We start from the raw sequence: 15,576 nt of genomic DNA on the forward strand, positions 1-15,576 counted from the left end.
TATATTCAGAATTTCATTCAATATATTCAGAGGTTCACTCAGTATATTCAGAGGTTCACTCAATATATTCAAAGATTAATTTCCTGAACGGCATGCCATAATATATATATATATATATATATATATATATATATATATATATATATATATATATATATATATATATATATATATATATATATATATATATATACAGATCTAACACATTGGGACTTGATAGGTTTGTTAAAGTTGAAAAATGTGCATTATTTGTTCATCCTCCCCAGAGCCAGACAGAGGGATAGATGCCCTTCTCTCCTTTGTGTGTCAACCAGGATGCTAGAGAGAGACCTACAGAGACTGGCTAGTTAGCTTAGCGCAATGAATGGAAGTGGGTGATAAATCATAGCATACTTTAGTCAAAGTCAGCAAATACACTTCATGCATTTCATCATTTGTTATTAAATAACAATTTAAAATCATGAGATATTGTCATTTTGGAATCAGACACAGTCAGAACTACTTTCCTGACTGGAGGCAGTGATTTGACACAGCACATCAAAAGCCAACAAATGATTAGCGGAGCAACTGCTGCAACCAATCATGGCTGATGTTGTAAGAGAGGACAAGGAGTATTAGCTTACTTATGGCCAAACCAAGTTCAACCTTTTCTATTTGATGAGTTTGATGAGTAATTGATACTCTAAATTGACCGTAGGTGTGACTGTGAGAGTGAATGGTTGTCTGTCTGTATGTGTTGGCCCTGGGATGGACTGGCGACCTGTCCAGGGTGAACCCCACCTCTCACCCAAAAGCTGCTGGGATAGGCTCCAGCCCCCCATGATCCTTCACAGGATAAGCAAAAGAGGATGTATGGATGGATGGATGGATGGATGGATGGATGGATGGTTTGATGACTGAGGTATGCCAACACTCCCCACCCACCCACTACCATTCATTGCACTGAGCTAAGTAGTCAGTCTCTGTGGGAATCGGCTCCCTACAGGATTCCACTCTACCCATCACATTCTGGCTGCAATGCTGTTTACATCCAACCTCTTCATAATGTTGAAATTTGAAATTTGACCAGGTTTACTATGTCATTTGTTTGGAAACTTCTAATTTGACTTGATCTTCTCTGTAAAACTTAATGTACCTTCCATCAAAAACAAACTTCTGTGGCATGAATGATAAGCCCAGCAACACCCCTGGTGGAGTCACAAGTATTGCAGCCGTGAATGGTGGAGTTAAGGGGTAACTTTTTGAGAAATACTCAAAATTTCCATGTTCCTTTCCATCATGAACCCACAAAACTAAAATGGGAAAATACAATCAGGAATATAGATGGCAAAATCTTGGATAGAAACATACAAAAAGTTGTACTGTCATCTGCAAAAAAGAGGGAAGTGACCACGTGTCTCAGCCGTCAAATGGAGAGAGGTACGGAGAGGGACACGTGAGTGTTCGAGAGCGTGAATGTGATTTAGAGATGGTGCGCGCTGTTTACATGGCCTGCCTGGAGGGATGCGCTTCTGCTGGCTGGAGAACATTGTTAGCATGGGCGTCACGTCGCTCAGTCTCCACATCCCTCTCTGTGTCTCACTCTCCCTCTTTTTCCAGCTGCTCAGGGGCATGCGATGGTCTGGGGAAGATTAATGCATCTTCAACGGCGCACCGTGAAATCAAATTAGTGTACTCTGATCTAGAGATGTGGAGGGCTTAGTCCAGGGCTGAGGCAGGGACAATCCCTCAATAACTTACAGCTTTTCATGATGAATGCCAGTCTGTTGATTATTCAAGTTAGTAGCATATATTTGTTTTTGCCTTTAATGACAGACCTCAGAGTGTTACTGATTTACGCATTTCTCCACATAATTATTTTTCTTAATCAAATCCATTTTTAACTCCACTATGGTTCATTCAATTACTTGAAAAGAGAAATGTGAAAAACACTCATGGCAATGTCACTTTGTATTACTTCAAGCATGCCCACATGTTCTTATTGCAGGCTTCCATCAAATTCACTCATGGATGAACACCTACCTGTCACAACATGCTGTTAAAATTGGATTTGCTTTGGGAAATAAGGGGATTATTACTACTGCAGTGTTTCGTTTCTGTACACTGCTTTTGCCGCTGACACTTGTATTTGATCATGTAATCAGGGAAGGAAAGATGGAGTGATTCACAGAGCTTACAGAGTAATAACCTGAAGAGTTTTGGTGCAGGAGCTAAGGATACGGAGTGTGTGGATTGCTGAGAAAATCTGTCCTTGAATATGGAAATTCAGTATTTTCCCATGCGAGTTGCTCAAGCAAGCTAGGTCACACCATCCACCTTTAACCTGTATGATTTGCACTGACTACTTTGCATTGCCCACTGGCTCATCTGTATTGATCATTGCCATTGCTGTGTTGCTGCTGCTTACAACTGCATCCAACATTATTAGCCTTGTGATTGGTGTCACATGACCTGAACTCTCCCACGCCATTATACAGAGAATTACATTTATTCTTCAGGTGGTCAGAAAATCTAATAAAATCTGTTGCGCTTAGGAGTAAATGCACAAGAGGGTTGAAATACGAATATTGAAATTATACAGTGACGTTGTGACCTCTTGACCTACAGGATGGGATTGGATTATGCCTAATTGATTCTGCAGCTCCGAGGATAATCAAGACAAGATAAGCAATAATTGCTATTGACATTCTGATAAAGTTAACAGCCAGTCAATACAGAGGTGCTTTATGTTTAAACAATGAGGAGAAGCCGGCGTATGATTCATTCAAACATAATTGTTTTGTGTAGGATTTGGGGATTATAAATAAAGGAGTGATGTTTATGAGTCCACTTTGGTAGGATTTAAATCAAAGTTAGGTTTTAATCCATTTTCATTAAACAGAAAACCCCGTCTCAATGCATTAACCATAAAACTTAAAAGGCTTTAAAAGGACTTTCTGCGGTACTTAAAGTTGGTCATTTGTGTTTCACCTGTTCAAACCTGTACAGTTTGAAACAATCGGAGTGGCGTCCAAGTTCAAATTGGTTGTAGAAAAAGTTCCGCGCAAAAGATGTGAAAGACAAAAGTACTTCAGATTCATGATAAAACTCCTCACGACTTCCTGAAGACAAAGCACCTTGGCGCTCTCCTGAAAGCATCCATTTTTATCGTCTATTTACGTTTAATTAAATCAAAACTAGACGGGAGAGCTTTCTTTGTTTAGTAATTTGCACTTTGTCTTTATATGCTACATAACTTCTGGCTAATAAATATGCAAACCTTTTCATTGTGTTTTGATATTTGAATATTTTAGCTGGAAACTATTGTCTCTTACACGTTATTCAAGATGATGAAGATGCAGACCACACGTCTTTACTTTAATAAGGGGCTACAGAGAAACTTGTTATTAAATTGAATAGAAACTATTAGTTTTGGATTCGCACAACTAACTTTAATAACAGCTCCTAACACCGAACCAACTTTTTTAATTTATTTTTGTTATGTTACCGACACCAGTGTAAGGACAGTTTTGCATTTGAATATGTAAACCTTTGTTCTATATCTTGTTTTTTCTGTGTTATACAGCGATCCAAAGTCTCACTGTTTAGATTAATCAGCTAATCTAACAAAAAATCGATACCCCGGGTAATACGGCTGTGCTTACATACTGTAGCACTTTTCCTCCTTCACGGCACTCATATCACTTTACGTGTTACCTCATTCAACAATTTACGCACTCACAGTCAGTGATGGCGGCCAACCCACTCATCTGGAGCAATTAGGAGTTCAGTATCTAACTGAAGGACACTTCGTCACGGTCAAGTAATTCTGATTACTCGTCAGTTGTTCTGCTTCCTGAGCCGACGCTCTTGACTGTTACAACAAAAAGTGTCACGATTTTAAAGCAGTCCAAAGTCAGAACACAGTTTTAGCCCAGTGAAACATTTGCAGTGAATAAAAACTTTTATTATAAATGTCCTCTTCCCACTGTGATAATTTTAATTATCTGCTGCAAGTTCACCGCTAATCTTGTGGATTGAAGAATAAACTTACAAAGAGCATGTGAATGGTTGTGAATGGTTGTGACAGCTCTGCGTGTTGAGTGTGGTGGGTATCAGTCAGTCTAAGCAGGTGTGATAGGCCACACGCGTAACTGCAGGTCACATAACTCTCACCAGCAGATCTGCTCACACACGACTGTGAAATGAGTCACGGTGGAAGGGAAAGTGATGCAGTGTACATAAAACATGGGACGTAAGCAAGGAAGTTAATATTTGCGAAAGTTCCAAGGGTCTAAATTGGAAGGAGTTACATGGTTCAATAGTCAGGGGTGGAGGAATTATATTACTTTTTGGTTCCTTCGAACTGGCTGCCCAAACTGTCTGAGATTTGACAAGAATTTTACATTCTACAGAAGAAAAAAAAAACGCTTATTCTCAAAGCATCAATTCCTGTTTCAATAATCTTCATTTGAGGTTAGCTCCAGTTTAAGATTCGGAGCATGTTTGCTTGAACCAGCCTTTGGACAAGAGCATACATCCCCAGCATGAGCTTCTCTTTACCCTATTGACTGAGGATGAGTCTGTCACCGGATCCGGATTAAAGTCTTAAGACTATCTATAAAAGAGGGCTGGGCAAGGAGAGGGACTTGTCAAAGATTTGTTTGCTGTCATGGGCTTGTTAGAGACAGGAGAAGGTATGGCTGCAGAATAGCAAAAGACTCCCTTTTTTATGCCTGCTTCAAAGTCACTTGAAGATCAAGCATCCCTCTTGCTACAGTCATAATGAAAATTAGCTGTTTAATTAATCATTAGCATCCTGTCATTATATTAGCAAGCCAGTAAACTGGTGCCACCAGAGGCGCTCTATCAAATCTATATAACTCTAATTTAGGCCCCAGATGTTGGCTTCAGTGCTCTTGTGTTCACAACTTTTCAACATTGCAGTCGAAGAGAATATTTGAATTTTATAGCCATATTTTGCAACACAGCTGTGTTCTTAGGTAAACAGTCTCTACACAAGTTATGCTGCATAAATTTGCATTTGACTGACACAGTGTCCTTACAGAGCCCCGCAGTGGCCACAGAGAGGAAAAAAAAAATATTTTGTTGTCACAAGATGTAACTCATTCCCACAGTTTGATTAATTTGTGCATATCATCTCATATACGATATAATTTAATCTCTTACACTTAAATCAATTATGTGGGTGCAGTTTGGTGGCTAATAAATGAAGTCCAGAATTCATGGAATCTGTTTGCTAGTTAAAGGTCTAATCTCATTTAAAGCAATTAGAGATTACATCTATTCTGTTTGCTTTGACAAGAGATCAAACGACACCCATGTCTCTTTGCAAACAAAATGCTAATGGAGGGCCACCCAAATGGCTGCATACTGGGCAAGTACGCCTGTGGAAGCGACATGCAGATTACCTGCCCGTCGACCTGTTCCTAATTATTATTCCTGTTTACAAACTTTCATCTCCCGGGACGGTCTGCACAACCAGCTGCATACGGGATGAGCAAACAAAGGCTGCACCAGCACACAGGAATGGACATGAATTTATTCATGGTGAAAAGAGCCCATCCACACGACGGCCCCACGTCTCGCCTCTTCCTCCCTAGGGAGCAGACATTTATGAAGACATTCCATCAAAATCATTATAATACCATTACCATTCCAGGCAGCCACTACCTGCGTCATGATTGCATGTGTTATTCTGCCAACCCTTGACCCACAAACCCACCGACTCACCACTATCCCCATTTCCTATATCCTACGGATGTAACCAAGCAAGTTGAGGGAGGCTGAAGCGTCTGCATTTCCCCTGGGATGCGTGGAGAGGTGCTGAGCGGCAGCACATTTTACATCCGTTCCTCACAGTCCAAGAGCCTCCATCTGCCACCCACGATGGAGAGAAGAGACGGCTCACTCGCAGCTTTGGCACAGCAACCTGTAGGGGAAAGGATGAACTGGACCAGCGAGTAGGATTTAGGGGGATCTACTGGCAGAAATGGATTCATACTTATGTTTTCATTAGTGTATAAATGCTTGAAACTATGGATTTTCTTGTCAGTGGGTGGGTTGTTTTCCATGGACCCCCCCCCCCCCCCCTTCCTCCCATATTGCACAGTCATGTTTGCACTGTCGCCAGAAATGGATTAACCAAACACGTGTCATGTTTCCATGTTGATTTTGGGAGGGTGAATGTAGATGTTGAAAGACAAAAAAAAACAAAAAAAAAAACTGGTGGTTGCAGTTTTGCCGACTAACCATTTTGGTTGGAAGAACCTGCATTTGACAGTTACAGACTGTACTCATTCATTTTCTGTACCTCCGTTGTTCTAGTGACAAAACCTGTTTTTAATAACCACTTTAATTTCAATGTATTTTGAACCCAGACAGTTGCTGGATTATGGAAGACAAATTATGCATCACGTTCTTTCAGGTATTGCAAGTCTCGTGGGAGAGTACTCTGTGAGGGCAGCGATATTCAGTTTGTTGCAGTCATGGGCAAGCGTGAGGACTGGTCACGAGACTTAGGGAGGCTGGTGCATGAGTCAAGATATCAGTCCCACACACATCCCTTTTTTCCCAAAATAAGGAATTTGTTCATCAGCTAGAATAACACAACCGAGCAATGTGGCCTTGAGGGCTACATTCATGAATAAAACACATCATGAATTACATGAAAAAGGCCAAAGACAAGGAAAATTCATCCTCCACAGAAGCCGCAGAGCGATGCTCGCAATCTACAACCTCAGAGCCAGAGTAGATGTCATTGAATCATGTGCTCTGGTACACTGAAAAAAATAAATCCAAACCAGCATTCAAAATGGTCTCTCTGGCTCACAAACACATTTGGAAGTACACATCCAAAAAATACATATAAAAAAATAATCTTACATATCAAAAGCTCTGGGAAAATTCATCTAAAATGTACATGTGACTTATAGAATGTCTATCTATTGTCAATGGTGGAAGAAGAACTGAAGCAAAAGTCAAAAAGGCCAAGAACAAAATAAAAAGTCTCAGATCAAAATTCCACTCAAGTAAATGCAGAGAAGGATTTGATATTGCATTCCATGTATATGGGCTGATGGCTTGTGCTGTGACTGTAATACATGAAATACGCCTTATTTTGTGTGAGATTGTTTTTTTGTTTTTTGGGTTGTTTTTTTGGTGTTTTTTTTTTTAATAAATCTCAGGTGTCTTTGAATCTTTTCAGCTCAGTAAACATGTAGACAATGTTAATGGCTTCATAAGTGATGGCAGCTGTATGTGCTGTCAGCTTTGCATCAGTCAGTTCGATCAAAACAAGAAGCTCAGTCCACAATTACAGCTTGCTGTCACTGCTTGATGAGGCATTAAAACAACAGAACAAGTTGTCAGACTTACGCTGCTCTGATATTGTCTACATGACATGAAATACATGATGCCTGCCTTTGTTTCCCCCATCAATTACCACGCAGACCACACATTTTAATATAGAAATACAAGAGGAGAGCAATTTGTTTGACAAATTATACAAGAATTACTTTTCAATAGAAAGTTGCGAGGTGGTTTCATCACGAGATTGTTTGACTAAAAAAGCTTTACTAACTAGGGCAAATGGTTTTTGTTTGTAGCATCTATTAAAACAGAGGGGGTTTACATTAGCGTAATGGATGAGTAATGCACTAATCAAACTTTAAAGATCATTCTAGGATAGCGTACACCAACTCATGAAAGTAATTGAGCTCAATTAATTCAATCTCTGCAGGGCTTGTGCTGCTCTAATGTCTCGCCGCTGCTGTTTTAGCTCCAAACAGTAGTGGACATGGTCTTGTTGGGGCGACGCCATTGGGGTCAGTAGTGAGCAGATGAAAACCCCACGAGGGAAGAGTCTCTAAAATAATGCTATGCTCCCAAAACAAATTGGCACTTGTCTCTATAAGTGCTACAAGGATGTACCGCGGGGAAAAGAATCAATTCCACCTGACCTTCCAACTTAATCACCACTCGCTCCACTGGCGCTCTGCTGAGACCTACAGCGCTGTGACATGGTGCAGAGGGCGAGGTCTGCGGAGAGCGGAACGTCGCTGGAGAGAGCTGCAGTAGGCGGTTTGATGCACGTGCATGTACATCCGATACGCATGATACACATGCAACAGTAAAACAACAACAAAATTAAACACTGATTAATAAAAATCCTTTGACAATACAGTGATGTACATTTTGTATCACTCAAATTTCATGTTTATTGTAATTTCATAACAGTATGTATGTATTATTATACCTTTTAATTTTGTAGGTGAATGAACATTTGAAAAAATACTGAAAAATAGTGGAAGAAAACAAGGAAATATCTGCACAGATATATGTATTTGTTAGACTTAAAGAGGAGTAACTGGAAAGGGTACAAAGTAATTTAAGAGTAGAAAATAATATTTCAAAAGGGTACAGCAACAAAGATTTGTATCACATTGGATTGACACTGGCATCTCTGTTTGGAGTATTTGTATTGCTTTTTAACTGGATGTTGTTGTTTTTTCTAATAAGCCATAGTACTATTTTTTTAGGTTATAGAATAAATGTCCCTGAACTTTTGTGTCACAGCTCGTATTTACCATGTTTCCGTGCTTCTCATTGCATTGGAAAAGTTGAGATGTTTTCACCAAAATACATCACGATATCTAACCAAAGCCCATGTTTTGATTCCCTGGGGGCCAACCAGTTCTTAGAATATTCTGTAACTGTCCACTTCCTCACACCGTGCCAGTAATCACCCGTTTGTCTAAAAAGACTGAGCCTGCTTGTTCCAGGGTCCGCATCTTCGGGGGCTGTTTTCCAACCGGATTCCACAGAAACACTTCAAACAATCTCTTAACAGTACATTATGTGGTGCTGTTACAACATCTGTAGAAGCATTGGGTTAAGAGCCAAAACGCTGCAAACAGAAAATTAGTTAGCATCATTTTTGGTGAATAGACTAACCCTTTTGTTGTGGTGAACACATGAAATGCATGGTTCCACATGTGCTTCATGAAAATATCACATCCGTCCTCAAAAAGCCCAAGTGACTGACGTCCATGGCAAGAATGAAGACCGTTCGATGTCGGGTACGGACGGACTGGCAAGTGAGCGTGCTCTCGGCAACGTGATAATACCAGTGATTACTCACAATTAGCAGACATGATCCTATCAAACACCGTCAGGCTGAGGAAGACTTGCAGATGACCTCCTGACAACCAGGCTGTGGGTAATGAAAGACAACTCTTGCTAGTAATTTAGCAGCAAAGTAAAATCCCTCCACTTCTCTTCAAAGAAGAGAAACTTTCTCTCCTCCCTGCAGAAATCCAGTGTTTAGTTGAGAACCCCTGCATTATTTAGGTTTCATACTGGCATTTGAATATGGCACTGAAGACAAAAACCAACAACAAGGACAGATTCTTCTTTTTAGAGCAATTTACTGATGGCCAACACATGAACTTGGGTGTACAGTAGCTGCCTGAGTTCAGTCAGAGGACAGAAAGCCACTTAATGACTCTGCTTTGTTTCCTAGAGGAAGAAATGTTTTGCAAGCGATGAACACTCTCCTTAAAGTTAAATAAGGTGGGGGACAGCTGCCTTTGTTTAGCTACCAAGAACACAGCACAAAATTTGAAAGGTTAGTAAAATTCATCAGAGGGTAACTTAGACTCCAGTCCCCCTTCCCACAAGAAAGGGGGGAAATAAATATTCCAGCACCTTTAACAAACCAAAATCTGGTCTAATGTACAACGGCAGCAGTTTTGCTACTGTAGAAGACACTTAAAACATCTGAAGAGGAGCCAAGGAGAACCAGATATCACTGTGCCATCTGTCTTCAACTTGTTCTGTACGATCATGGAAGAAACTATTTTGATTCCTGCTTGGAGGTCATCAAAAAAACATCCCACCAGGAGAAAATGGAAACCCTTGAGCAAAGAGGGATTTGCTTTGGTTGCTTAAACATGGGCCATATGAGTAAGCACAGTAAAAGGGGGTCAGACTTCATGCGTGAGGGTATTACGCTGCTTCTTCTGTACAAGAGGACATGATGATCTCAGCAGACTTCAATCACGGATGACTGGACAATTAATTCCTCTTACTCTACTGTGTCAGAGTAATTGTAGCCTAAAAAGCCTGCAGGTATTCTGACTAAATTTTCTACCAGTCTCCGCCTCCAGAAAGTGCAGGCTCAATGAGATTTGGTTTCTCCTAAAATTAATGACAGTATATCTCATATTTAACCTCTGCCTGAGACTTTGGAGAAATTTTGACAAATTTCTGCGTGCTTTCTCTACATTAAGCTGTTTTTGATGGTGGCATTGATCGCAGCTGGCGTGCCAGCCACTCGCTAGCTGGGCCTCACTGGAAATCTGCATCCAGGTGATGGACCAGAGCTGAGAAAAGCCCTGCACTGGTGAATCATGTTGCCAAGCAGCTGTGACCTGTCAGCACGACCAGTGCTCGGTGTCAGGTCTGCAAATTACTGGCTCCATCTCGATAAAATGACCAGACATGAAAGGTTTTAACACCTACATTTTTACCTAAGATACATACAATGTACAAAAACAGCAGTTAAACAACAACAGCAGCAGTGTTCAATCCACTTTTGCAAAAGACAATCCGAGCTCAGCTTGAAGAATCTCAGTCGACTCTGGGGTTTCCCCGCTGGTGATACAATCCATCAAGTTACAGGGGGCAGCCCTATGCTGAACAAAATGTATCATAAAAATGTGTTTGCGACACAGGTTATTTTCTGCAATAATTCAAAATCCAATGTGTCAAGGGAACCCATGCTGATGCTAACTCTGTGCAGCCTCAGAAAATTATGTCCTCTCTGCACAAACCTATGAAGCATGAAAAATGTTTCTCAAACTTTTATTTTATAAATTCTTCTTTATGTCTTATTTCTTTCTGCCATATGCACTTTACAGTAGCCCTACCTGGGTGGAAGCCTCTCCAGGTGCCCTTCACTGAAGGATAGGAGAAAATAGCTTCGCTCTTGCTCTTGCTGATAAGCACACCCAAGCGCGGGCTGGGCTCCTGAGACCACACTGCTTTTCTCTACAAACCATGAGCAAAAGTCTGCCCTGCAGAAGGTCGGTGAGAGAAATCTGCCTCTGCCTGCCTGGGGACCATGATGTAGCCGAGACTCAGTGACCCAATACCATCACTTTGGAGCACGACTCCAAACTGTTAAAGAAGTAAATAATATCATCTACTTTGCAGACAGCAAATATATCCATGTTTGGTTTCATTGAGGTGAGAACACAAGGTGTATAATGAAAGGACAGCGGACTTGTTAAGTCAAACATATGGCAAAAGAAATTGAAGACACTGGGCTGATTGCCTCAGGAGTGTGCAGGCACTATGGCTTCCCAGTACATTTCACAGATCAATATTTGCTGGATGTATTGGTTTCAGTAAATACTGCAGTCCACACACAGTGCTCCTTCCAGCAGAGTCTGGGAATAAAATTCTCCACCAGCTGTACAGTATGAAATGTGCTGTGTCCCAGTAATGACACAACACAAAGCCGGGCAGGTGGTAATAAAGACCCTCTCTCTCTCTCTCTCTCTGCAGAGATGCCAGAGATACCTTCACTCTCCCTCACCCTTAATTTATTCCCTGAGGTGCCATGAGTGATTTTGTCTGTTCTTTCCCTTATATTAAACATCGCACACAATAAGTTCTCAATAATCATTTGCTGCAGCCCAGGACACAATGATTTCCCATGACACATAAAACTGCAATAACGTCAACTCGGTTTCACAAATAATATTGCCAGCATTCTTTTTCATCTGACTCCCCCAGCTGGAGAAAATACCTCAGCATGACTCACCCAATCTCATATGGAGAGAAGAGATTGCAGAAACCATTTGTAACTTTCAAAAGTTACAAAAATCTAGTTCCTGCTCATTTTTTCAAAAATCTATATCCAAGTTCCAAAAGCAGAAGAAATGTTCCGAGAGTAAAGCCTGCATGCTGAGAGACAAATAGCGGAATAGTTTCATCCATGGCCTATAAAGGATGTGTAGGAACGTGTGAACATTTTAATAATCGTCTGGCTTAAATTGCTGCCAAAACAATTACTGTATTATACAATGCCAGGTTTTAACTTTGTGTAAATGTTTTATAATATGTTATATTGTTAGATCTTTTAACAAAACATGTCACATATGGCAATTTATTCCCACGAGAACTGTTTACTGGGCAGCCCTGTGTTAGTGGTGAATCCGCCATCTGCTCAAGCACTGCAGTTCAGGCAAACGTAGGAGTGGAGGATTAATGACCTTGCTAGCAAAACAAAACCAGGAGGACATTCTGCTAAAGGTGTTTTACAAGGATTTTTTCGGTTGTGGTGCTCTGGTCACTCTCAGGGTTTTCTTTTGGTTTGGACAAAAGCAAAGAAAACTCTTGATTTGATGTTTGCGGCATGAATGTCCTTTTAACTGTTAAGTCAACTCATTCAGCCCGTGTAGGTTTTGGTCAACCGCAACAGCGTATGGCTGGTGGTGTTGTCTCACTGAAAGCCTGTTTGTATGTCATAGACTGGTGACACTTGTCCTGGGAACCACCACAGAGACGGGGTTATCAGTATTGGATGGACCGGCTCTTTTCACAGTATCGGTTCCTCTGTGCTTGTAGCTGTGTCTCAAACCTCTTTGGACATTTTTAGTTTGGATACTTTTTCTAACATATGGCGCTGATTTCACTAATATTGACCGAGTGCTGATTCTAAAACAGTGATTCTGTGTCCTACTTGTAAGTAGGTACACTATGTGAGCTAAGCCATGTGAGCAACTTTATCTCTGCCTCCAAATACCGAAAGGGAGTCACATGTCCTCCGGGGGATAGGGGTAGGGTTAGATCAAAGTTAAAATGCAGATAGGGTTATTTACATAATGGCAAAATACAAACTCTGTTAACGAAAGAAAAAAAAACGCTCGAAGAAGACAAACTTCCGCCGTGGAGGACAGCTGACTTCCTGTCAGTTTTGGAGGTGGAGGCCTGCCGTCTTGTGCGGTGTACTTAGGGCCCTCTCTCTCTTTTTGTTGCCCTTTTTGATGAGGTGGAAAGAAAGTTTCATTCATCATGTGATGTGGTTCAGTGTAGCTTGCCGATCAGTCAATGTCCAGTTTAATCATTCATTCATCATCCCACTAGCGATAATGGTATTACTATTCATCTAACAATATTTGGAATTCTCCTGGTGTTATTAATACATCAATCGATTGGCTGCAGGCAGATTAGGTTACTGCAACAGAATCACAGTGAAAAATGCCAAAAAGTGATGATCCTCAATGATCTCCCAGTCTGTTTTCTTTTCAGAAACAGAGATCAACCAATGACGAACAGTTGCGGATGACAGTTTTATTTTAAAATCCCCAAATGTCAGGTATGAAAAGAATGCATGTGTTCTTTTCTTAGTTCTTGTACTCGTCAGATCTAGCATTTATCAGGCACCTGGTTTTGTGTATTTCTTATCTTATTAATAAGATTATGAATGATAGGAATAAGAAATCAGATGATAAATGCTCCTCTAGGAGGAAGGAGCTGCTGCTGTGCTGAATCATCACCACTGAGGCCTGGGGAGCGGTAAGGAAATAAGGAGGGTGTGAGAGAGAGAGAGAGAGAGAGAGAGAGAGAGAGAGAGAGAGATGCTATTTATTTAAGCAATAACGGTAGTACACGTTATTGCTGGTAGAAAATATGTTCAAAGATCATTTTATTAATCTAGCCTCCAGTGGTGTCTGGATATTCATGGTCTTATTGTTAATACATAAGTGAAATATTTTAAATTTTCAGTTAGAAAGGCAGGAACAAAAGTATTTCATAAATGTTGTAATTGCTTTTTCTTACCAGGAAAATCAACATTTCTTTAATGTTGCAGACACTTTCATTGATTTATTTCCTTCTTTTCTGTTTCTGAAAACAACAAACCAAGTGAACTTTCTGGCCCGTTTCTCTGATCATTCAGCTGCAACAGTCATTATTGGACTTGTTTTATACTTCTGCAATGACTTACTCTATACTACAGAGGCCTGCATGGGATTTGTAGGTATATGCCGTGATTTATAGACCCATTTCTATGAATAGTATCAAGTATATGTCTCGTTAAGCTATAAATTCATGTAAGTCTATGGTTGTTAAAATAGTAAATTACATATTTTATATGTTAGGTTGAAGGAAGGGGGGGACCTTGTGTTAATCTGCCCGGGAGAATTTCGTTTCCTCTCATCACGTTTCTGTGCTAGCTGGCTGGAATGACAATAAAGCCTGTTCCTGATGTAAAATTATGACAACAAACCTACAAAAAACGAATTGTCTTTATGGGGGCAGAACCCGCAGCATGGTGCATCTATATCGGTCTGCAGTAAAAATGAGAGTAGATGTTTCCATACTGGCTGCGTTTGTGTGGATTTTTCTACTTTGTTTGTTGAAGTCGTCTTCTGCTTCTTCTTTTTTTCTGAATGAAGAGAGCAAAGGCTGTAATCTGTGTTTGATGACAATAATAATGTCTGGCGTTGGTGGGAAATCACAGGGCCGCTTCAGAATGTGTTCACACTCTAAGTCAAGTGTATATTAGAGGGAGTTAAAGCGCAAAATTAAATTACATGTCACAAAAGGAAGAAATACCTGGAACCTATTAAACAGGCGCAGGGTTGGCTGGGTTTCTGCAGGCACATGCTACATGAATTTCTACTTCTGTGGTCATGCTGTGATTTTCAGTCAAATTAAAGTTCTAGTGAGACTTCAGACCGGCTGATCCAACATTAAACCAGGCAGAGTAGAAAGACAAAATGTTCGAGAATATCAGGTTCCAAAATCTCATTCATCGCGGTTTGATAGAAGTATCCCTTTCTCACCGCTAAGGAGCCCTGGAAGGGACAAACATAGAAAAATACATGAATTCTGAGACCAAAAGGAAAACAAAATTGCTCCATCATTTTAGGCCACATGATGATTTTACGTTGTTCACAAATATAACGACAACTAAATTCAAGCAAGTTGCATCTCGTTTTCAGAAAAATAAATAAATTTATATCTTTTGGTCTCACAATAATTTTTCAATCTGTGGTTGCAAAATATAATTGTTCACAAATATTCTAAAAGTAAGGGAACAAGTTTTATGTCACAGGCACAAATTAATACACCTGAGGGAAATAGTTGCATCTTGCGAATTCAGAATTACTAAATGACAGAAGAAGTTATATCTTGCGGCCTCGAGATGATTTGTTAGTTCGTGGCCACACGATAGAACTTGTCCCTAAATATAAAATAAAATAAAAAATAGAAAGACCAACTTCTTTGCAAAAACTAACAAATTGCGGGAACAGATTGCATCTTGTGGCATTTAGGAACAAGTTCTCCGAGGCCTCACACTGGGTTCTCTCCACCGGGTATGTTTTCTGTCACTCTCAGCAACTACCAGTTTTGTCATTTGTGTCATTTGTCAAGCACAGGTGTGTTTTAAATCCAGAAGATACTTTCAGTCCTCTTCTCTTTTTTTTTTCTTCCCTGTCTGATCCAGTAGATGGTGCAAAAGTGTAGGTCTACCGCTGAGATTGTCTATATGGAGTTCCC

Source organism: Aulostomus chinensis, chromosome 9 (assembly GCF_037954235.1).
Source record: "Aulostomus chinensis isolate RoL2024-O1b breed Wild chromosome 9, RoL_Achi_v1.0, whole genome shotgun sequence".
Lineage (NCBI taxonomy): Eukaryota > Metazoa > Chordata > Actinopteri > Syngnathiformes > Aulostomidae > Aulostomus > Aulostomus chinensis.